General features: G+C 40.3%; 1 long non-coding RNA gene across 1 annotated transcript; it reads right to left on the reverse strand.

Moving 5' to 3' along the window:
* Window positions 1–561: 561 nt before the first annotated feature.
* Window positions 562–24,133, reverse strand: LOC128141288 (uncharacterized). The gene is made up of 5 exons (XR_008234942.1): window positions 23,510–24,133; window positions 15,532–15,621; window positions 3,892–3,973; window positions 2,364–2,523; window positions 562–724 (listed from the first exon to the last, which is right to left on the reverse strand). It is a non-coding gene; the product is annotated as an uncharacterized LOC128141288 (long non-coding RNA).
* Window positions 24,134–24,639: the final 506 nt, after the last annotated feature.

Here is a 24,639-nt window from a genome sequence, read left to right on the forward strand (position 1 = left end):
GATTTAGCCTTAGACACTAGCCCCAAGGGAGTAATGCAGAATTTCTTCAATTCTTCATTCCACTGGGATTTTTCATTGTAGACAAGATAGGAAAAAGCCAGATAGATTGGTTTGTCTTTCTAAATGTCACACTTTACCCACATGTGACAAATCCAGAAAAAATTTTGTGTTAGGAAGGTAAGTATTAGGCAAACGGTGCATACTGGGTTGCAAAATGCCGTCTGTCATTAGCAATGCTGAAATCAAGAACAGTTGTTGAAAGCAGCTGAGGAACCTCAAGAATATGTGGCAAAACTACCTGACACCAGGATAATGATGAAAATAGAGAATGCTGCAACTTAAAGGGGCAATCTACCTCAAACAATGACTTATCACAATTCAGAATGATGAGAGCCAATATGTGGTGTCTGGAAGGAGGAATTCAGGATAGGGAGAGGAAGGGAAGGAGGAAGATAGCTCAGGACTGGGAGTCCTCTGTCTTCCAGGAGAACCCAAGAGAAAATGCACCACAGCACTGGCTTCTGTATCTCACAAAACAATACCCTCTACCCTTACCGTTTCCTTTTCACCTCATTCTGCTGAGTGCAATCTTGCATCAAATGTGAAATACACATCTTCACATCAGCTCAGGAGTAGCAAATGTGTGGCTTCATGGTGACACATGGAACCAACTCATTGTTATTTGGGGGCTCTTTCCTCTTTACAAAGGGTGGCTTCTCTAATGCTGTTACAGACCACAGAGAAGAAATGGAGAGAAATACTGTCATGGTATCATCAGGGTTTTTTCAAGACTCTACAAAGCAATCAACCAATATAGTGCAATAAATACAGTTCTTCTGTTGTTTTCTTTAGTAACCTCTTCTATTATTGTAATTTAAAATGATAGTCAAAAACACACCATGTGGTATAAATTAATCCCACTTTAATTTACAACAGTTGCCACTGGATTGCAAACTGTTTCCCTGTACTAAATGTTTATGATAAAATCACTGTCTAAGAATTGGAAAAGAAACCATACAATGTTTAAGAAAAAGCATAAGCACTGGTCATCATCCTGGAATACATTAGCAGTCTGAGCTAAATTAGAGAGCTGATAAATATATTAGCACAGCACCAATAGTGCATAATGAAATCTTTTAAGTAACATAGGGAAAAGGAATAAAGTTATTAAAAATAAATGTCTTTTTCTACAGTGGTTACATGCAAGGGGTCTCCACTGTATTAAAGCATATAAAAATAATGGAGAAGAAAATTGAGTTGTGAGCACTGAGATTTTCTACATTTGCTTATTTTTAATGTAGAATTCAGGCAGGTGTCTAAGGCAATATACTACAGTTTCATGTATAAATGAAGCAGTAAGTTTCAGTAACTTGAAATTAATTTAGATTAAAATTGAAGTTTAGCTCCAAATGGAATTGAGTTGTGAAATAGTTCTGTCAAAAATGAATGGAGATCTAAATTTAAAATGACTGTTGGCTAACGGAATAGTGGAGTATTGGTTAAAGACTGTGATTTGAAGCCCACGCTTACTAAAAAGCAGATAAAACCCAGTCTTTAAGGAGAAGTATCTGGCCCATGTAAGCAACCATTTCAACTTGTTACCAAGTTAGTTTCCTTCTTAGTTTTATAAATACAAAATCACCTTTAAGACACCACCATATAAATCTTAATCAGACTTTTATGCTAATGTTTCTGAAAAAGGTCAAAAAATGAAATATTTATCTACCAGTAATGCTTTTAAGCCATATATGCTCTGTCTTTATTTAAAAACAAGCAAGCAAAAAACCCCTCAGTTTCCTTATGACAGTACTCACCAAATCATTTGGATATTTTATTAAAATATACATCAATAAGAAATGTAAAAAATCAGAAGTGACATTATTTTGGAGGGTGAATTGCTAATAAAGCAACACAGATTTTCATCCTGTGTGAAACAGCTGGACCATGACGAGATCACATTAGCACTAATTAAAATGATATTTTTTTGTGCAGTTTTTGTTAATCCAGCTTCATTGGACTCAAAAGGATTTTTGAAATCTGTAATAAAAGCTATTATGTAATCTTACTCTGGTTCTCTTGCATCAGGTTACTGTATGAAATTTCCCTATAATAAACCATATTTTCTTAAAACTCTCACTCAATAAAATCAATATTAAGTTTTTTACTATTATAGCTGTTTTTTCCCAATATATGATCCTCATTTAATTAAAAAAAATTAAAGCTTTAATTTATTTTTGCTTGATGAACAAGAAAAATATCATATTAAAGGCAACATTTTGCCATGTTTCTCTTTCTCCCTCACTTTCCCGGGTCCCTGTTGTTCCCAATGTATAATTTGCAAAACATATTGCTTCAATACTTACAATGAGAGAGGCGGCCCAGCTGTGGGAGGGAAAGGACAGCAGTCTCCAATATTACCATAATAATCTGCCTAAGGTCCCATGAGCCCTCTGGAGTATACAATTCTCTATACTGCAGGCCCCAGCTGGAGAATGTTCTCTTGACATGTATGCCAACCTTTGCCTGCAGGCAAAATAAAAAAAGGCAGGGAAGTAATCATGAAAATAAAAAATCTTGTCAACTGTGGTAGGATGCAGTTTCCATGTTTTTTTGCTCACGTAGGCAGTCATTGTGCTAACAAAATGATAGGAGACTTTAAAAGACTGCAGCTGGTACGTGTTTTGCTGGAGAGGGGAGAACAACGTGTGCCACACTAATTCTGCAATTCTAACTTTGGGAAAAAAATGAGCAGTGATATTGTATTACTGTCAATATGCATGACAGCTTTATTTACCTCCTCTTCCGATGGCTGCTCATTACAGGATTTAAGCAGGAAAGTGAAACCCTGACAGTGTTGCGCTAATTGCAAAGGGCCAGATTGTGATCCTCATTGTTTTGTGTTGGGTGGTTGGGTTTTTTTCACAGCTATGAGGGCTCTCAGGCAAATAGTCTTGCTGGCTCAGTGGGACTAATTGGGAAGTAAACGCCCATCACTGTGAAAGCCATGCAATTGGCTCAGTGAACTTTCCAAGAAAAAAAAGCATGACTTTAAATCAAATAATGCAGTAAATGGAAAAGGTGGTTGGAAGGTGCATGTATAAGATCAAAGACCAAATATATGCTTTTGCTCTTCAGTTTCAAACTCAATTTGAACGCAAGAATCCAAGGTCTTTCTTCTGATTTCATTCAAACAGATGTACATAAGAGGAACACCAGCATCACAGAGCTCAGAACAAGTCCCATGTTTTTATAGATTCTCAAAAAATAAAAGAGGTCTTCTGTAAAGAAAGAAAAAATGTATGTGTAACAGTCATGGGTCAGAGGCTGTATTTTCAAAACAGTGTTGTCAAAGTAGGACAAAGCATTATTTACCATTTCAACCCTAATTAACACTAAAACAAGATTTCATTTTATTTTCCTTTCCTGCTAAAAGACATATTCCTACTCAAATGCATGGTATTTCACCTCACAATAACCCCATGGATTTTACAGGTGTACTCAAGGTGGAAAAATCCTTGGTACTAAACCAGTACCCAAACCGAAAGCCTTAACCCTCCTGTCTGAATGAGTTCAGAATATAGCATCCATCAAAGAGAGTCATACATTTCTTTATCTAATGCCATTTGGACAGAGCAGATTTGTGTAACCATAAACCGGTATGAAGCGGAGTGAAAATGGCTGTGGAAAGCTAACATCAGAAAAGAGCTGCTTCAGGCTCAGAGGAGACAAGCATGGAAGAGACCCAGAGGCAGGGGCTGCTCCCAGCAGGGCAAGTTTCAATGCAATCGCTATCTTCCTCCTCCCTTCCTACTCCTCACTAACCCACACGGAGTTGTTCTTTATACAATTAATAAAAACAAGCCTGTTAATTTAGAAGTACTTTTCACCTACCTATGTGTGTGTACCTAAATACGTAATTTTTTTCTTCTCCAAAATCAGCTTTCATCTCCTTTGCCTCATTTCTTCAAGCCCCCTAGAAGGAACAAGAACATGTTTAGCTCAATAATGGCTCGTGAAGGATATGTACAGTAGCAAGTTAGAGAGTTCGATTTGTTGTCCGAAAGTGGAAGTCATTACTTAACACTGGGTGGACTTGGGAGAGACCCTGTCTGTCTGGCACATGAACGAGATCATTCTTTAAGTCTGCCAGCCAAGTGGAGCTTAATTGGAGACGCTGGAGAATTTAAAATGAGGAGAAAATGAAAACAAAATAAAATATATATTGCAACTACTGGGCCAAGATTAAACAGCATAGAGAATATTCCATGTGGATGTAAGAGAAAGAAGGAATCACGGCCAAAGCCTATTTGGACAGACTTGAACAATGTCCCGTCACAAAACTACTGGAACTGAAGAACGCGACTCTCCAGAAAGAAGGGGCTTTCGGAGTCCAAGGCGCTAACCCTTAGGAGAAGTTTTCACGTAGTGCAGCTTTGGATACAGGTGTCTAGCCTGTCTCTCTGCATTTCATCATGTGTAATAGGATGTCCAAGTCAAAATGAACAAATAAATCCCACTTCTTGCCATGGAATGAGTAGGAAGCCTGGTTACTGTCACTGTGGCTGAGTTAGGTATATAACCTTGCTACCAGATTCATCTATGTTCTTACAAGAATGAATATAAGTTCGAGGTGGTATGCTTTATTTGTTTTCTTACTTGTGTTACCTCTTACTGCTTGTTAACACAGCTCCATCAGTAAAGCAAACATTCGCTAGTGTGCTCCCTGGCCAACCTGCACTGCACAGCCCAGATGACAGCAATTAAACTCAAACCCTACTATTCTGCATACAGGGTGGCCTTATCCAAGCTGCCCACTGGGTATCAGCAGTGCCCTTCATAAATCGTTCCCAGGAGCAGCTTGGGAAAGCATTGCTCAGCATGGGCCAAAACCAGGGGCAGAAAGATTGCCAATGCTACTTACCAGTATAGATGTAGCATGAACACATTTTGCTTGTATTTGAAATAAATTTATGGAAAGTGTTCAGGTTAGTGAGGCCACCATAAATGCATAAAAATAGTTACCATCCTGCAAAGCTACTGTAAGCAGTTAAAAAAAGTAGTCTATAACTGGGTTATAGATCTCTCTGAAACATTTATACTTTATTTGCTGGTTCAAACACTTAAAAATAAATAATGTTTTATATGAAATGTCATTGTGACATAAAAAAACCAAAATGATTTTTCACAAAATGTAACAGGAGTGTATGATAGCTTAAAAAAATGTGGTTGCTTTATGCCTGAAACAGTTCTGTGAATCCAACCGAGAAAGAACATATAATTTGGACTTACCTGAATTTGCATTTTCCTTCAACTTGATCTGCTTAGAGGTATTAGGCATGGCAATACTATTTTGGTTGATAAGCAATATGAGGACAGGAGGACAAGGTCATTAGAAACAAAAAAAACACTGTCTAGCAGAAAATGTATTTTTCTACATTTCTACAACTGTAGCCCTCCCATAATCTCCAAATTACATAATTACATGATTCCACAGTTTTGTCTTGATGGTAGGAATACAAGTGGGCTTTCTGCAAATTAATCTTCTCTTAATTTCTTCACCCAGTGGGATGAGAGAGACTGGTCTAACCCATTTACCTTAGGCAACTATTTTTGCATGGCATGAAATCTGGAAGTTCTTGTCTCTCTGCAGAGAGAGTCTAGTCAGCTAGCTGATTAGGAAACCAGAGTTAGGTAAAACAAATGGCCTGTTTCTATTACTTCAAGTAGGTTTGGAAAATCCCTCTAGGCATGAGATGTGCCAAGTGCCTTTAAAAATCCAGCGCCAGATCTCTGCAAAATCCCAACCACCTGTGTTATGTGCTCAGTTTGCAAGTACTTTTCTGTGCTTTCCAAACCCCCTTGGCTCATGTCAGCAGAAAATATTTGCAACCAACCCATATAGTTCCAACTGCAGATGCTGCTGAGAAGCTGGCTCACCCCTGCAGGAGGAGGTCAGCTCTCAGCACAATACCTCAGGACGCTGACAAAAGCAAAAGCAAAGCAAAAGATGTATGTATGCAGCCAAGGGTTATCCAACAGCCCTGCAACGAAGGGAACCTACTGCTCAAGCCTCCCATACACATGGGATTGGGTATGCCACAGCCGCTACCACAGACCTGACACTGAAGAAGATTATGGTGCGTGTCCACCTAAGGAAAGGAGATCGGACCATTCCCCCAAACAGAAAGACAAAATGAAAACAAGCATTTTTGAAAGTGGGAATAAGTATTTCTACCCTCCACTGAGTGAGAAAGAATTGGGTATCTGTTACTTTTCTCACTGCAATGGGTCTTCGGAACCTAAGCTCAGCCATGCAACATAATTGTCTAACAAATCTACTTGCTACTCTGCCCATGTTTCCTTAGAAAGGAAGTAGTAGACAACTATGTCTTCATCCTGGAAAGGTAAAAGCTTTGTTCCCTGTTATTTTGGAGAGAGATCTGGACCAACCACTGAGTGCTTGGCAGATTAAAACAAAAAAAAAAACCCAAACAAAATACAATTAATGTCTTCAGTCTCTGCACTGTCAAATATTCTCCTGTCCTCTCACAAACCTTTGGATGACTCTGAAAACCCTCCAAATCTCTGTTATGATGCTTATCCCAGAGCCTGGGAACTGCTAACCCATCAAGGGAATATGAACACAACACACCATTTAGAGACATGACTAGGAAAATAGGATTTGTGAATTGCTATGGAGGAACCATTGAAACCCTGACTGCAAAAGGAAAACAAAATATTTCCCTATGATACCTGAGATTTTCAAATAAATGAAAAAGAGAAGAGTAGGTCTTATATAAGAAAATAGTCAAGCAACATCTGAAATGCAGCATAAACTGGGTAGACCCCTTGTCATGGTATATTGCACTTCTGTCAAGGGTATGAAATAAAGGGAGAGGGAGGGAAGAGTAAAAACTGACAGACTACAGTTCACTGAAAGTCTGATTCAAAATCCAACAGAGTCATCGGATTTTAATGAGTTTTGATTCAGTCCCTACCAGTTTACTTCTGTGTGGGAACAAGAGTTTTGGAAGTAAGCAGTAACACTTATAACACCATCAGGAAAAATGTCTACCAATGGTCAAACAGACGTTTCTAAGAGTGTTATGAAGCATGATAAGCAATAGGATGGGCTTTTAAAATTAATAAATGGGCTTTAAAATAAGGTTATTATTTTAAAGTTAGAAAGTTACTGATAAGACCTTAAAAGAAACCCCCTCCACAAAGAGGAAAGTAAGTATAAATTGCTAGGAAAAACTGACATAACAGAGACAGACCTCAAAGGATGAAGAGAATTTTGTTTGGAAAAAAGAAGAGAACTAGGAGTATTGAAAGAAAGCAGGATTATGATGTCAATAACTAGATGAAAAGAAAGTTGTGCCAGGTCTCAGTGTCTTTTCTGTTTCTGAATTGTCTATTATCGGTTAATTTTATTCTCTCCTTCTCTAGGTTTCCTGGTGCTGTCACCATGCTGGGCTCAATTCACCTCCTGTTCAAGAAAGAGATCATGATGCTGTGACTGAGCTGGTTACAAAAGGAAAACTGACTGTGATAATTCAGATTAATGTACAGGCATCAGTTTTCCTTGGCAAGCTGTTAACACAGATGCAAGTCTTTACAGAGGCTCAGCTCTCTTTTCTGCTACCCAGACTCTCCCCTCTCCGATTCCCCGACTCCCAGTGGAAGTGAAAGCGACAGTGCCAGGGCAGGTCATTTTGCTTCTTAGTTGCTTTCCTTGACATCCACTTACAAACCTAAAAGTATATTTATTCACTATTTGTTTTGCTGTCATAACTAAAGCCTTCCATCAGATACAAGAACCCCACTTCGAAATACACCAGAAGATTACCTCTGTCTCAGAAAGCTCTTGGGGGCAAGTCTAATTTACTTCTGTAGGGCCGAAGGGAGGGGAGAAGCTAGCGATGGAAATGTCATTCACTGGAGGGCCAAAACTAATAACATTGCACAGAAATAAAAATATAAGTCTGTCCAAACAGGAAACATAAGAATGCAACTCATACAACCGTAATTCAAGAATAAGAAAAATCTCAGATTTGGAAGGGGGAGAATGGGGGGGGGCAACTTACTTCCTTGTCTGAGAGATACAACTAGAACAGTGGCTGTTCCTAAGCAAGTCATTTAAAAAAAAACATTCTAGTGCACAGAAGGCTGATCCAAACACCTGGGTTTACAGAAGCCACGAATTCAAACCAGAGCTGTTCTCTTCAGGTATGGAACAGTGCTTCTATGGTGGAGGAAATGTTAGGGAACCATGGCTACAGAGTCACATCCAGAAAGAGCCTTGAGCAACCACGGGACAACCTAGGCAAAATTTAAAATCTGCGATACCAGGCTCATTAATCCAGAAGTCCAAAATTCAAAGCCTAGACTTAGTGGCTGAAGCATCAAGTTCAAAATATGTGTGAAGTTCTGCTACTGGGAAAATGCCAGATCTGAAAGGGAGCCACTGAGATTCATGAACTACAGTAGAAAGTGTAAGTGCTGTGTGGTTTTCAATTTCAATTTCCATGCTTTAGAACCCCTTACAAAGCAGTGTGCAAAGACAGCAAGTAGCATAAGGGAGTTGGTGTCACAGAAAAAAGCATGCTCAGGTTGTTTGCCTTACACTGCTTAAGCCAGAACTTAACAGCAAGAAATCAGTATCAGTAATAGCATTGCCCATTATTAAGGTCCAGGGACATGTTCTGGCCATATCTCAACTACACACTGGGAGCACTAGGCCACTGCATGCAGCAGCCTCATACTTTTTTATGCTGCTGTTATTACTTTGAGTTCAATATAAGGAAACCCAGACTGCTGCCTGGGCAGGATGTGGTTGGATTCAAACTACTCCCTAGTCTGCATGATCAGGGGATGAACGTTCCTATATACACTGAGGTGAACAAATGATGCTGCTGAGGGAGTGCCAAGTCCTACGTGCAACAGTTCCTGTCATCTAGGAGGCCAAGGCTCATGTCATATCCTTCGCACCCCTCCACGCTTTTTGTTCAGAAAGGAAGCTTCTGGACCAGAAATGTCAAGTGAGGGAAACACCACTGCAACTCTTTCTTCTCTCCTTACGCATCCTCTCATCCTTCTTGAACACCTACCTGGTCATCCTCTCTTTTGGCCTGAGAAGAATCATCAGCTTTTTCAGGTTTTTCCTGGGACGGATATTTGTGAGTGGGCAAGTAATGATGCTGCTGTCAATACTGAGCCCGAATGTATGCACTCTAATACCCAATGAAAATTCCTGTGATTATTTTTATATGGTATCCATATGTTCATATTCTTTATTGAAACAGAAGGGACCATGGAGTATCTGCTTTCCTTAAAGACTTGTTTGGGGGGGGAGGGCGGGGAACTACTTTTCTAATGGATTTGTGTTCCATACTTATCTACTCTTCAGCATCAGAAATAATCGATACATGCAATAAATCTAAATAGATACATTAATAAAAATTATAAGTGTTGCTGTGAGAGTGATGCCAGCAGTTGTGATACAAGGGTGGTTATCTATCAGTGATCACACATTACTTCAGCGTAAAGCATTTTAAGATCCCAGATATAACAACAGCAACAACGAAAGCCCCACAATGTGCCTGCATTATTTATTCAATATAGTCTATACCACATGCTGCATTTGCATATAAAGAATACCTTATACTGAGTATACAGAGTTATGGAAAGAAGAGGTAGGTAAGGTGTGTTGCATCATCTCTCTCATCTCCCTGCCAACACAGTATCATTCCCTACTGGGTATTTTTAGTGCTTTGCCCAGTCTAGATTAAAATGGAACTTAGTAGTTAGGCTTCTTTCAGGGACTTTTCCACAGCCCAATAGATCTCACAGTCAGTGTTATCTGATATTAGATCTCTATTTTTTTCATCTCTCCACTGTACCCAATTACTCTCAACTCCATTTTTTTCAGAAAACTTCAGTCACGAGATATCCTGAGGCTGGGACCCAGCAAGAAATCAGCCTGTTTATTCTTCACATTTTTTTTCATACTCATGAACAAGAGATATTTGTATAGCCTATGTCACATATATGGCAATATTAACTCTCACAACCATGTGATAACTATGTTTTTAAATTTGCATTTAAAATAATTTGTTCTCACCAAAAATAGAGTTCTACCCACAATTGCAAATGTCCATGTGTCAAGTGTGCAAAATTCATCCTAAAGTGATAACTTCTTTATACATAAAAATGTTAGGGTTTTAAGTGTCATTTCCCAACCTGCTCGTGCTAGAAATGGGCATTTTAAGAGAAGGAGAACCTTGGCTTTCAAAGGGAACATTTTACACATCTCTCACCCTGTAGTGTGATGAGGTTACATACTTTAAAATCGTGCAATGATATATATTCATGGAAGTAGAGCTACCCAAGGTGGCTTCACAAGGGGAGAAGCTGCAGACATACTGCAAATAATGTTGCTTACAACTCTCTAAAATAGTAAGTTCCCTTAAAATACCTTGACTTAAACTCTTTCCCAATGTGTGACTGCTTGTCATGGTCCAAACCTGTCATTGGCATTCATTTGCAGATGACCTGCATAGTTTATTTGAGGTTTTGCTACCTGCTGACTCTGCACCTACACTAAACACATGCTGATAAAACTCCCCACCATGTCATCCTGCAGTTTGTATAGATAAGGGCTGACAGAAGAACTCCCTTCAGGACAGATGTAGTCCTTGGCTTCCTCACCTGTGGCACATTGGCTCATCATCAACAGCTTTTCACTCTCTAATGACACAACATTATTTCAGTTGTTCGCTCCAGTTAAAGAAAATGGAATATCAGCAATGAAGGGAACATTAGCACTGATCTCTAAAATAGATATATTGAGGCACTAAAATGTTCTAAAAGTGATAGCCAGCCTACATGAATGGCATCAGTTCCTACTTACATACTGACTGGATCATTTATCCAGAGAAGGTTATTGGTTTTCTTTTTACTGAATATGACCTTCTTAATAAACACCTGACTGCAGCATGCTACTGCCCCTAAGAAAGAAAACCTAGTCTTAGTGAAAACCCATGGATTTCAGGGTTTTTTCCATAGTTTCTAAGGTCTCAACAGAAATGTTTCAAATAATACATGTGAGCTCTGCACCAGACACCTGGGCCCTAACTGAGCAAAACACTCATTTTTCTGGCTTAAGGTCATCCTAAAAACAAATTAATCAGCCTTTCTTGACTGAGGTGCTATAGAAATAGTATAATCACGTCTTTATTCTTCAGACTAGGCATCTCCTGGCCCCATATTACCCATTGGAAGTGTAACCTATTTATACAGGGAAATTCTGGCATTTGGTTTTTTTGCAAATTATTTCCCTGTTACAATGATAATGAAAAATATCCTTTCATTAGAAAGGTAGGTACATATGTTGAAAAATATGACTACATGAAATGTGAGCAGTGAAAAACTTGAAAATGGAAGGTTTTGTACCTTCAGTGGACAGGTCAGTCAATCAAACTTGGGATTGCTATCTCAGCTCACCAGCCCGTATGGATTTAATATACAAAAGACATTGTGGAAACACAGCCAACCATAAGCATTCATTTCCAAGTACTTAGGTATATTCAGCTGTGTGCACACAAACTTAAAAGCACAGTCATTTTAAAATATTTAAATTAGAAGTAACACATGACTTACAATGTAACAGTATTGCATGTACAACACCATATCATGGTACCTGTATCTGCTGGTAGATAGGTAAGCAGATATGGAAAGACATTTCAACTGATAGGTATGGTCTTACAACATGACTATTAATATATGGTATCCTTGGCAGCAGAAGTGGTCATTTAATGAAGCCCATTGTAGGCTGTGCATGTAATTTGTGTTTTAACTTTTGTAAACAGCACCTAGTTGCTATGGCTTGAGGCTCTGTATAAATCATTAAACAAATATATTCAACAATTTATACGAAGTCAAGAAGCAGGAAATCTCCATTTCCATATTTAAATCTGCCTGCATGTACATCATTACTTTATTTTATTAACTTGCCAACATATACACCCTGTCTGCATACTGTATTGAAAACAGTTGGCTTTTTTGTAGCCTATACTTATAGAATTTTGTATGGAGCTGCAGAAAAATAAGTTGTAGTGATGGTTTGTAACCTTTGTTTAAGTAAGTAACCAAGTCAAGAGACGTCCACACCCAGATTAATAAAATTGCTACTTATAAAGAAATGAGCTATGGCTGCAAATCACAATCAAATCGGGACTTACAGTGCAAGCATATATATGATCTCTTCCAAGCTCACATCAGGCTCCTTCCAGAAATTGAAAAAGCCAGTCCAACAAACGCTCGAGCACAGGCTTTAAACTTAATGTGAGTAGTCACATTAGCATCAGTTGAACTTCTCTTTTGCTTAAACACATGTGTAAGTCTTCGTAGGATTGGTATCTAAATTCATATGGTTCGACTTTCATGGAATACAGAAACTGCAGAGTGCATAACTCTAAGAAAAAATGTACTTTTATGGTTGATTTTACTCACCCAAACAGTTCAGAGTTCTAATAAAAGGCACACAGAATAATAGTATAAAATTATTCTTATCCCTTATTCTCAGTAGCATCAGTCAATGAGAAGAAAAGACTATAGCCTATCCATATTTAATTATGAAGAAGGTTTCTCTCTGATTAATTGAATCATTAAACATGCACAGATACATTTCATGGTATTAAATATTAGTTACCTTCCAGTATATTAAGAAGTAAAAATCAGAGTGGATTAAATGGGAAGAATTATTCTTAGTATACGTCTTGCAGTGCATACAACCCCTCACTTGTTTCCCAGGAAACGAAAAGGAAGCACAGACATTCAACAGAGAACAAGAAAATGTGCATGGGCTGCAGTACAAATGGCAAAAAATCTTGGCCTTTTTTTAATTTATTTATGGTTTTAGCTATTGTGCTGTTTATTCTAGACTTTACAAAAGAACAATTCCAGCACTACTCATATTCCGGTACTGGCAGTTGGTGTTTCTATTAAAAATACAATAAAAATACTACTTTAGGCATTAGGAGATATGGCAAAACATATCCAACCAAAATATCTGCAGCATATGTTCATAATAAGGAAGGATTTATCAAAACATTTTTATTTGAGAACCCCTGTGTTTTAAGTGGCAAGTAACTGCATTAGCAAATGCTGTGCCTCGTTTCACAGGTTTTTATATATATACACATATGCACAATTTACATCCAGAAAATTCATTTCTGTCCGATAACTTCATTAAAAGAGAGTATAAAGGGGAAGATTTAAAAAAAAAAAGAAAAAAAAAAAGGAAATCAAGTGTCACTCAAAGAAATGACAAGGCTGAGAGAATAGTTTGGAGCGGAGGTTTTAAGCTGCCATGCTGTGCCTTTCACAGCTGCCTACACTTCATGTCATTAATAACCAGTAAATAAGATCTGCAGGTGGGCATATAGGGCACCCTGAGCCAAGAAGCTGTAGCTAGGGCTTCTGTCTCGAAGATGGGTGGCCAGGCTCATTTGCACAAGGCTGCTTATGTTTCCATACAGAAGTGTAACCCTACTTAGCATAGCTTCAGGGAAGCTGCTACAATACAGAGAATGCTAATTACTGTAACCAACTGGCAATGATGCATCCAAAATTAAATGGCCTGTGACTGAGCAGATGAACAATTTTTATAGCCCTAAGTTCAGGGAACATGGATATTCTGTCAAATTAACAGAGAGTCTATTTGGTCTTAATAGGTAAATTGAAGTCTTTTAAAAGACATTTAGGTGTGCTATTAAGTTATCAGTGTGAGTACAGTTTTCCTTCCAGTTTAAAGGTGTCCAATTTGAATCTAAAATACCTCTAGCCTATTACAGGAAAAAAAAAAAACCCACAACATTTTATGGCCCTTATAAGCTTCATTTTCAAGTGAAGCTGCAACATGGCCTCTGCTCCTACTCTAGGTTCCTGTTCATCTCTTTGTACTCAGGCAAAATTCCCACTGAAGTCAGTAGCAGCTCTGAGCACAGAGGCCTTTGGGCACAGACAATGCAGGCTGCCACCTCAGTCTTCAATTCCAGTGAAATTTGGGTGTTTTTCAGGAGAACATTGTAAGATCAAAGTTTTTACTTGACTTTCTACAATGAGCTTTAACAAGTAAATCAAAGCCAAGGCCAGACGTAAATAGTCCTTGATTTTTCTTGATTGCACTTAGCAAATTAATTACCCATACATTTCAGCACAGATGATACAGCAGTCCAGCTTTCCTACAAGCGCTCTCAACAAATTTATGTATTCTTTATTATCCTCTTTAAAGTTACCAAAACTTATTTTCTGAATAACAGAAATTGAGAAATGGAAAAGGAAAAAAAATATAAATAAACAATGTAGAAAAAAGTTCCAAAAGACAAATTTTATTGCCAGAGTGCAATCCTTTTCAAAGGATGTTTTGTAGCAAGTGAGACTCACAATGAAAGCTATTGGTGCAGTATACCTGGCAGAATGGTTCATTTATAGATTTATCAGTAAGCAAGACTCTGGCTGCTTTCAGGAAAAGCAGAGTTGTAAGCAAGTCTGGCTTAGTCTCCCCCCAGATGACAAACAGCTGGATCTGAAACCCACTGCACTTAGGATATGATTACAGAAATGTCACTGAAATCAAGATCTTTAGTTTGCCAACCATACAGAATTGAAACACCTATGTTTCTTCATCCCAGCTTCTCAATACAAATTATGGGATTCACCTCATCAGTCTTAAGACACATCTACAGTGTCTAGTCTACTCACCCCAGGGTCCCTTTTATAGGCATTGGAGAAAAACTAGGCACTTGTAGAATACAATTCATCAAATCTATTTAGGATGTTTATCTGAAGATATGATGCATCATATCCTAGAAAGCTCTGTTTCTCTGCAACAACTCCCAGATGTGTCTGGTGAGATTTGCTCACCTCTAGATACCTACATCTTTTCGTTGGGTGAAGAGGAATCTACAAAAAAATTCTCACTCGTTTTTCAGACAGCCAAGATGAAAGCTGCATACCCTGCATGCCCTTCAAAGGGCTCTTTATGGGTTCCTTGAATAGTGCATGAACACTGGCAAAGCCACCTTTCGTGGCCACCAGGACTCACTCAGGGTCTCCTTCTCCTTCACCCCCACGAGCGTGGAAGGGTGAGGGAGCTGCAGAGACAAGCTTGCCAAGGAGCAAAGCTGGCAGAACAGCTGCAGCTGCCGTTCAAGCCAGAATTGATGGATATTGATAACATCATCAGAATATCTCTGCAGTTTTCATATTGGCCCCTCTCTCCACTTATTGGCTGTTCGCTCCAATTGCTTCTATCTTTGCTTTTCCGTTTCTCCATTTCCGTCCTAACATACCCCCCCCGGATAGATTTAAAAAACAATAACACAAAGCTTATAAAACTCCAGCAGTTCCTGGATATATGTTATATCCTTCCCTCCCTTCCTCTCTTGTCAATTTAAGATCTGTACAGCAGTCTGTTTCTTAACTGTTTTTCCTGAAACTAGCCTCAGAGGCTAAGTCTACATTTACCTGAGCTGCGGTGTCCCAGGAGCACTCTGAAGTCTCTGATGTTGTGTCTGATAAGCTGTCATCAACTATTAAAAATGGGGTGGGGTGTTTCTGTAAGAGACAACAAGAAAAATTACTTGAATACTGAACATCTTTGCTAAACGTTATTGTAATGAAGAGACAGAGAAAATGGGACTATAGATTTCAGAGGTAAGTCAAGCATGAAAGACCTGGGACCAATTTGGATCTGTAGCATCTTATGTATCTTGCTGGCGAATGCCTGGTCCTGCAAGGAGCCGTATACAATGCCCTGGTTGCTGCTGCACTCGAGAAGTCTCTGATTTTGAGCCAAGGGTAAACATACATGTTAACAAAATGCAAAACAACACTTTCTTACATTTTTAACAAGAAATCCATTAGAAAGCCTTTCAAATATCAGCTGAATTTATTAAATCAACTAAATCCAAATAATGCAAAATTTCGAGAGACAGAATTACCTACTGCATATACTTGCAGGAGAGATTATTTTTCTCTTACATTATTATGAAGTTAAAACAATTTCATTAAAATACACAGCTTTGTATATTCTGGACTGAAAGAACTCTGTGTGTTTAGGGAGAGACTGAATTAAAAAAAAAAAAAAAGATGCATTTCCATAAACTAGTAGCTCATATTCAGCTACCAGATTCATTCTCAGAAGTGCTGAAGTTGTTGAACAGTGAGTTAGTGACACAATACTTCAGTGGGAAAACTCCAGTTGGGCCATTTTGCAGGTGTCCGCAGCAAAAAGCCAGGAAGAGCCGGGGCACTGTTACAGTTGTCTCTCTCTATGGCTTTGCAGCTTTTCCTTTTCTTCTTTTATGCCAGGAAAGACCGTCCAGGATTACCGAGCTCAGTACAAAACTTAACACACTGCTCACATTCACACTGGCATCTGTCAAATCACTGGATAAAGAGACAGCTGGCTCCCACCACCAGACTATTGCAAAGAAATGCTCAGAGGGTGATATATTTACTAGATCTCCTTAGCATCCCCCCTGTTTGAAGATGTCAGCTGCAACTGGACTCAGAATCCACTTCTGATTACACAACATGCAGAGAATAGACAGGCATCTTTTTAAGGATATAACTGGAGTAACTTAACACATCCCCCATTACATACGCTTGCTAGCACTTCTCTGCTGGAAATGACTGTCTCTGTAGCAGACAATACCCTTCTTGATTTGCCATAATGCAAAACAAACAAATTATGTGCAGCATCTTGACAGCCCATGGACAATGAAAGCGAAAAATGAGTTTGACTTGGAAGATAAGGAGAACAGGGGTAGCAAACAGCTCAGAGGTAGTAAGATCTTAAACCATCACAGCTATTTGTAAAACAAATGGGTTACCTGGATGCCCTCTGCACATGCTGTCTCTGACATGATCCTTATAAGACTACTTTTCTGAAAGGGCAGAAAAGCACTGTGTGTGACTGAGATTTAAAGGAAGGGGTCCAAGAACTTGCTGTAGTGTGATTTAATTTTTTACAGGAAAAATCAGTGCTGTGGATATGCCAAATGTATATGAGGATGTTACATTTCAGCAGAATATATGGTAAATGAGTAGTATACGTTGATTGGAGAGCAGGACTCTGAAATTAAATAGGTTTTTTTCAACCTTAGGTACATGGATAGTCACAAAAATGATCCATTGTCCATATTACACACATCCAATGTCAGCAAAAATAAGGAACGCTGACAGGGGTTCACATGACTCCATACTGATGCTGAGGAGCACACCAGGACGCTCTGTTGCCCATAATTTGAAGCTGTATTTCAGAGCCTCTCAGAAGAGCTGTGCCAGAATAAACACGGTTTTGGAGTGACAACAATGGGCAACCAGTTTTGATTTCAGACATTAAAGATGAGGCATGGGATTTTTCAGAGATGTAAAAGATAACGGTTGCTACGTGATCCCATTACTCTGAAGTCCTCAGACAAGAGGGATTTTAGAGAACAGTGACTTATTTTAACATGCTTTTTTACCAGAGAATAGGACAGAGAACCCAAATGTACTGCAGCAGCTGTAGCAAGTCTGCCATTCAGTTCTTCCTGGCCTGGAGAAATTTGTCATTCTCAGTGTGAAGCACAGCATTACAAAGTAAAACACAAAGTATAGGGTGGGAAAGGATTCATCCTGCTCCATGAATGCTTCAGGTCACTCTTCAGCTGTGTGCTCTTACCCCTGATATGTCCATACCTGTGTTTCTTAAACTATAAGAGAAGCATAAAGCAAAAAAAAAAAAAAAAAGATTTAATTGTCAAGATGGAGATTATTAGCTGCAACTGGACTGGGAATGTTAATAAACATTGCTTACATTGCTTCAGTACTGCTTCAGGTGTGGTGAACATGCTATGAAAAGGATGGTGTCCACTCCAGATGCTTGGGACCAAAGAGCCCACGCTTTTCCTTACAGCGTCTCTCTTTAAAAATCCTTAGAGTTTCTGTTTATAAATGCAACTCCTGCAAAAGTAAGTAGTGGGTTTACTCCCAGGCACAAGAGATGCAGAGGCAGGCCCTGCAAGAGCACTCCTAGGTACCCTCACCATCCTGGGATGGGTCATCACCTTACATATGACCTCCATGACAGGGACTACAGCAGGGCTGGGGGCATTCAACAGATGTACCCACAAACACACACCCTCACGCGGCTTGTCTGGTGCTTGGGAGAGGCCAAAGAGCAGCCAGAGCACTGTACGGCCATCAGGAAGGCAGCACCACCTGTGACACACTACCAGGAATCAGGACTCGGCCACTGAAGGTGGGACGGGAAACACCTCTTTCCTCCCCTCAGAGAAATCCACACTTACTCTCAAATTATTCCTTCTGCCTGGGATGACAGTGGCCTGCAACTTCCAGCTAAAGAGATTTTATAGGTGACAGATGCCAGTCAGCAAGCCCTACGGTATGAGCTGTGGGTACTCAGGACCTTTCAGGAGGAAGGGATAAACCGGCCGAAAGGTGGCACAATGTGCAGTGGCTGCATTGTTGGCTGGCTGCTTAAATTAAATTTTAATAGAACTTTTAAAAATAATTTCAGTGTAAACCACAATGTATGTGAGTGAGCTTAAATTAATAAAAAACTATCTTTCAAGAATGAAGAATAAATGTAATCTGAGATCAATATTTATGAAGCTGTGATTAATTGACTGATGACCAAATGATTACAAACTTCTGTCTGAGGCAGCTACTCAAATGTATTAGCTTTGACAAAAAAAAAATTAAAAAAAATACAAACTGGGTCAATGAAAAAATGCATTCCTAATCAATTTTTAATAGCACTTAAGATTTTATGATTTTTTAAACTTTCCTTTTAATAATTAATCAGAAAAATGAATCTAATTTAAACAAGGTGGTGTAAGGTGTTCTGTATCTGTTTGATGGTGTTCTTAATGAAGAAATTCAATTAGGGCTGACTTTTCATTATAAATCTCCGGTTTTAAGGAACACTCTGATTGGCTGGTAAACATTTGAGACTGGGAGAATAACGGAGGTGAACCGCACTGCTCAGCACAATCTACTCATTAAGATTTTACACTGTTAATTCCAGACTCCCCTCACTTCCAAAAACAAAAGAAAAAGGAAAAGAAAGTCCATGATCTCTGTGATCTCTGTAACTTTTTCAAACTTTTCTGGTGTGTTGCAGTACTTTGCCTTGTTCCTTGCTACATCCTGGGGACAGATCCTCAGCTGGTAGCAGGCACCATAAGGTATACTGAAAGGCCATCATAATTACAGTTTAAACTAAGGCCTGTTGCACCCATGTGTGTATTTTGTCAGTAATGTACTCCATGGTTCAAACCGGTGTAAGGAGGAACATCAGAGGTTAAGCAGCAGCCAAAACTTGCAGAATAATGGCCCAAACTTGAAGATGTTCCCTGTATGGCTAGGTAGAAGCACCATCCTCCTGAAGACAGTTAAATCTCTGCAGATGGAAGGCTTAGAGAGAGATCTTCTATGCATAAAAAGTAGCTAAAATTCACCCCTCTTCTCTGTTATATTGCCTATTTCACAAAGGCTCTGTATATACTTGCAAATAAAATAAGCACAGAACACAAAGCACAGCCTGTTTATCCGTAACTTTTGACGGTCAGGACACCGCCTGGTACATCTGTGGCTCTGGTTGCAATAACCAGCCTTCCCCCAAACAGTCTCCTGAAAAGCCCATGGAGATATCCTTAGCCTGAGACATACATACCATTACAGGTGGGTTAGAGAGTGCCTGCACAGCATAATACTTCTGGAGCTTCTTCCTGCCCTCAGATGTCATTCTAGTATAATTCAGTTTGCTTGGATAAAATATTCACCTGAAAAAGGGTCTGACGGGAAATCAACCTCTTGCATGACCCTTGAAAAGAAAAAGGGGCATAGCCTAATGTCCTAAGCATGCAAACTGCACCAACTTCAGCTATAACCAAGCTTTTCTATTTACTTGTTTGGCTCCTTGCTAACACATGGCAAGAAAAATGGAAAGTATCAGAAGGGCAAGATCAAACAAAATATTAAAAGGTCATAAAGAATGGGGGTTTTCTCACTGAACTTTTGACGCCTAAAAGTAAGATGTCTAGGTCTGAGCTAGTCACTTTGAATTCCTTTGTGGACCGCAGACCCTGAGAGCAGGTATATTCTACTTTAAGAGGAGATAAAGTTACTATGGTTAAACTCAAAACGAAAACTGCATCTGTAAAAGCAATTTCTCATCTTTTACTATTTCGTGTTAAGAAGACTAACTGCACCAAGCTTACACAAGACTGCCAGTCTCAAACATTATTAAATCGCCAAAGCTATGCTCGTACTCTGCCCCCAGCTCACTTACCCAACGGCCAGAGATTTACCTTCTGGCCTCTAGCATTCATTTCATTTCCTTTCTGGTGGTACAACATTTTCTCCACAGCCAGAACCCAAAACATCGTTTTAAAGAGAGAGATGAAATTTGCCTTCATTTTAAAATGAAAGTCACATGGGAACTCCCAAAGAGCAAGTAGCAAGAGCAGCCAGCCTATGGTGCTCAGGCAGCATAGACGGGGAATATCTGAGAGCTACGTACTTCCGCTGAATGGCCTCTGAATGACATCAAGAAGAAGGATTAGGCAGCCAGTGAATCCCAGAGCTGGTGCCTCACAACAGGAGCCAGCGAGGCCATCTCTCTGCAGGGTTCATCAACAGTAAAATCCTGTGCAGGGAGAACCTGTTTTCACCCTTTCCAAAAGTAGTATATTTTAAGGAGCACAGGTTTGAAATTAGGCACCCAGAATCCCACATTTCTTTACTCTCGGTTTTAGGCAAATTTCACTCTGCATTCCCCTAAACCATGTAAAACCACCTGGGAAACCCTTCTTAAAAGCTAAAGATCCAGCCTTGTTTCTTGAAGAGGAAAACTCTTCAAGGCAAACTTAAACAGACTTCACTGTTGCAGAAGTGGACACTGAGAGCAGATAGCCTGGCTTGGCACTGCCTGGCAGCTTCCAGTCATTTCTACCTCAGAAGAACAAGAAAAAGAAAAAAAAAAAAAGTCAGTGTTTCACATCTATTTGTGCAGGTGTAAACAATGACATTCAAGTTAGGTTTTCATGGCACAAAGCCACACATCCAAACGTACTCAAATTATTAGAAATAATGCAACTGCACTAGTTACTTATCACTTATAAGCTGGGCTAATCAGCCAAGAAGACATGAATTTCACTGCTCACACCCTCACCTGCCCCTCACTCTCTCTGCACAACATGCTGCTGGGAAACACACACAGATCCAAAATATAGGCAACTTAGGCACTTTAAGCCAAAAATACGGTAAGTTTATTCAGTTTTATGAATCAGACAATGTAAGCCTCAAGTTAAAAAGACCTAATGGGCTCAGTTTAGTACTCTGACCAGTTTATCTTGTCCTATACCAGTTCCTTTCAAGCTCTCATCAAAGAACTTTTCATTTTTGTGATAGATAATGTTCTGTATTTTCACTATTGACCAGCTCAAGGTTTCTGAGATTTCAAGAGCAGGTAGTGAAGTGGCAGAAGCATTTCACAAATAAAGCCCTAATCCTGGGAGGTCATTCATAGTTAGGTTCTCGACTTTTAACCCATCCTTTTAACCATCCTTTCTCTGTAGATTTAGTAACAGCAGTGGCCAGATACCCAACTCCTGCCTGCCTGTTATGCTCCAGTGCCTCCACAGAGGCATGCCAGGCATTCCAGGAAGTTTTTTATCTGTTTCATCCTGGCTCCAGCCCTACTGCAAAAGCACCCTCCACGCTACAGGGACTACTGTGTTAGGCACCCTGGACCTTTTAAAGATTTGTTACCTCTTGCAGTCACATATTTCTCAGTTCCCCTTAGCTGCAGCAGATTGTTACCCCTCCAGTTCCCTTCTCCTCGCTCTCTGTGGTCTCTCTTTCTCTCAGCACTACAGAATTAAATATTTTCCATGCCCCTGAAGAGTTGGTAACATCATCCCATAAATTTCAACTAAACCTCAGGCGCTACGAGATCACAAATAATTTTTGAAGTATTCGTTCACTGACTAGGCATCCAACTTCAGCAGAAATCTGCTGAACAAATAACTTTAACCTCCTTACACAGAAAACATATTCCTTTTAGCAGCTTATTCAGAAAAATAAGCTCCTTTACAACCTATTTTTGGTTGAGAGAAAATATATTCATCCCAACAGAGCTTGTTCTCTAACAGGTCACTTTCCAGTTACATACACTTTTTTGAAGCAGTGGAAGGCATGCCTTTGAAAGGGTTCCTGCTTTATCCCAGATTCATTTAAAAGAGTTTCACATGTCAACTGTAAGATGCATTTCCTTGCTTTTGATTTCTCTTTCATACATTTGCCCTTTTGCTCTTTGTATTGTCTATTCACATTTTTTCAATAAAAATCAATATAAAAATAAAGCCAAGAAAGATAAATAACAGGGATCCACCACATTCCTGTGCAGTCCACTGGCTGCACGATAAACTCACTCAAGGAATTTCAGGCTCCAGTGGTTCTCTTTAAAGCTCAAACCCCAATAATTTTACATTTCTCTTGGAAAAATTCTCTGAGCACCCTCTTACCTAAGTGGCAGGTCACTCATGCCGGGACTCAAAGCATCTCCTCACAGTGGATGTCCACTCACTCCAGCTTATGATAATTAATAGTATGTCCATTATGTTGCTAATTTGTTCTTTTTTTACTTGACATTAAATCATTTTTTCTGAAGTGTCCTGGTTTCAGCTGGGGTAGTTAATTGTCTTCCTAGCAGCTGGTTTAGTGCTATGTTTTGGGTTCAGTATGAGAAGAATGCTGGTAACCCACTGATGCTTTCAGTTGTTGCTAAGTAGCATTTAGACTAAGTCAAGGATTTTTCAGCTTCTCATGCCCAGCCAGCAAGAAGGCTGGAGGGGCACAAGAAGTTGGGAGGGGACACAGCCAGGGCAGCTGACCCAAACTGACCAAAGGGGTATTCCATACCATGTGACATCATGCCCAGTATATAAACTGTGGGAAGTTGGCCTGGGGGTGGATCACTGCTCGGGGACTAACTGGGCATCAGGTGGTGAATAATTGCATTGTGCATCGCTTGTATATTCTAATCCTTTTATTATGACTATTGTAATTTTATTAGTGTTATCATTATCATTATTAGTTTCTTCTTTTTATATTCTATTAAATTCTATTCTATATTCTATTATCTCAACCCACAAGTTTTATTTCTTTTCCCAATTTTCTCCCCCATCCCACTGGGTAGGGGGGAGTGAGTGAGCAGCTCCGTGGTGCTCAGCTGCTGGCTAAACCACGACATGAAGTTTACTAAAAAGTGTTGTGTTTTAACACATGAATACTCAATCTTTATCAAGCGCACCTTATTCAAACCTGTCCTTTCCCACCTAAGGATACGTTACCATCAAAGCTGCTAGGCCTCATCTATGCTGGAATGTCACCATGGATTAGTGTGCTCGCTTTATTTGCAGTGACTTACCTATATCAAATTGAAATGCATCCATGCAACTCTGCTATGTCGGCCTAAGATACTTTCCTTGTTAATCATTGCATCCACAACTTTACGCTTGTTTGAATTAGCTGCTCAGCATTTCAAGCATTTATCATGTGCGCAATGTTAACTCACTCAGGTCTATAATTTTCAGCATGCTGTGGCACGTTTACAAGAAACTACAGGAATCCTGGGACTGAGGTCAAGTGAGCAGACTCCTAGGAGCCTCCCGTCCCGCCAGCAGTGCTTCCCAGCCGCTCTCCGGCAGCCTGGAAAGCGCAACACCAAGGCTCTGCGATTTGGAGAGTCATTCGTGCAAGCCAGGCAGCAGGTGTGAATTTTCATCTGTGGATTTGGCCCCTCGGTTTACATGGTTTGCGGCAGTATCTTCCATCAGGCATCGTTAGGCAAGTGCCACCGTGCATGGCACTTGCAGGGCTTGGGGGCTTATCGCGGTCCTCATTTCCTTGTCGCCCTCAGAGCCGCGGGCGTGTGGGCTGTGAAGATCCCACCTGAGCTGACAAGCAACGCTTTGGGCCAAGAAGTGAGGGGTTTCAGCCAAGCTGCCCACGCAGCAGAAGGGCAGCGTGGGAGCCGAGGGGCGATGCCGGGCACAAGACCGCTGCCGGGTACGGGCTGCTTGCAGCTGGACTGAGGCGGTGGGGAAGGGGGGCTCGTGCCCCGGGGAGTTTCCCCTGGAACACGTTCCCTTTTGCTGTATCCTATTCTGGAGTAGGAAAAAAGAGGGACGTGAGGAAAAGGGCAGAGGAAGACTCGGGGGAATGAAGAGGGTTAAAACGCCCGGTTTATTTAATTCAGCACAATGAAACCTGAGCGAGGGATAGGTTTATACGGGGAAAGGAAGGCCCTTGTAAGCGCGTCGGCCTCCCCCCGCGAGGACCCTTTACCAAGCGCTCCCCACGGCGCTGCGTTTCCCCTCAAGAAGGCCGCGCGTAGGCCAAGAACTCCACGGGCCACCCCCTCGGGGCCGGCGATGCCTGGCCTGGCCCGGCCCGGCCTGGCCTTCCCCGGGCGGGCCCGGCGAGCCCCCGCCATCCCCGAGGCCGGGCCTTTTGCGGCGGGGGGACGCGAGGCGGGGGGGCGGCGGCGGCTGCCGG

Source organism: Harpia harpyja, chromosome 4 (genome assembly GCF_026419915.1).
Source record: "Harpia harpyja isolate bHarHar1 chromosome 4, bHarHar1 primary haplotype, whole genome shotgun sequence".
Lineage (NCBI taxonomy): Eukaryota > Metazoa > Chordata > Aves > Accipitriformes > Accipitridae > Harpia > Harpia harpyja.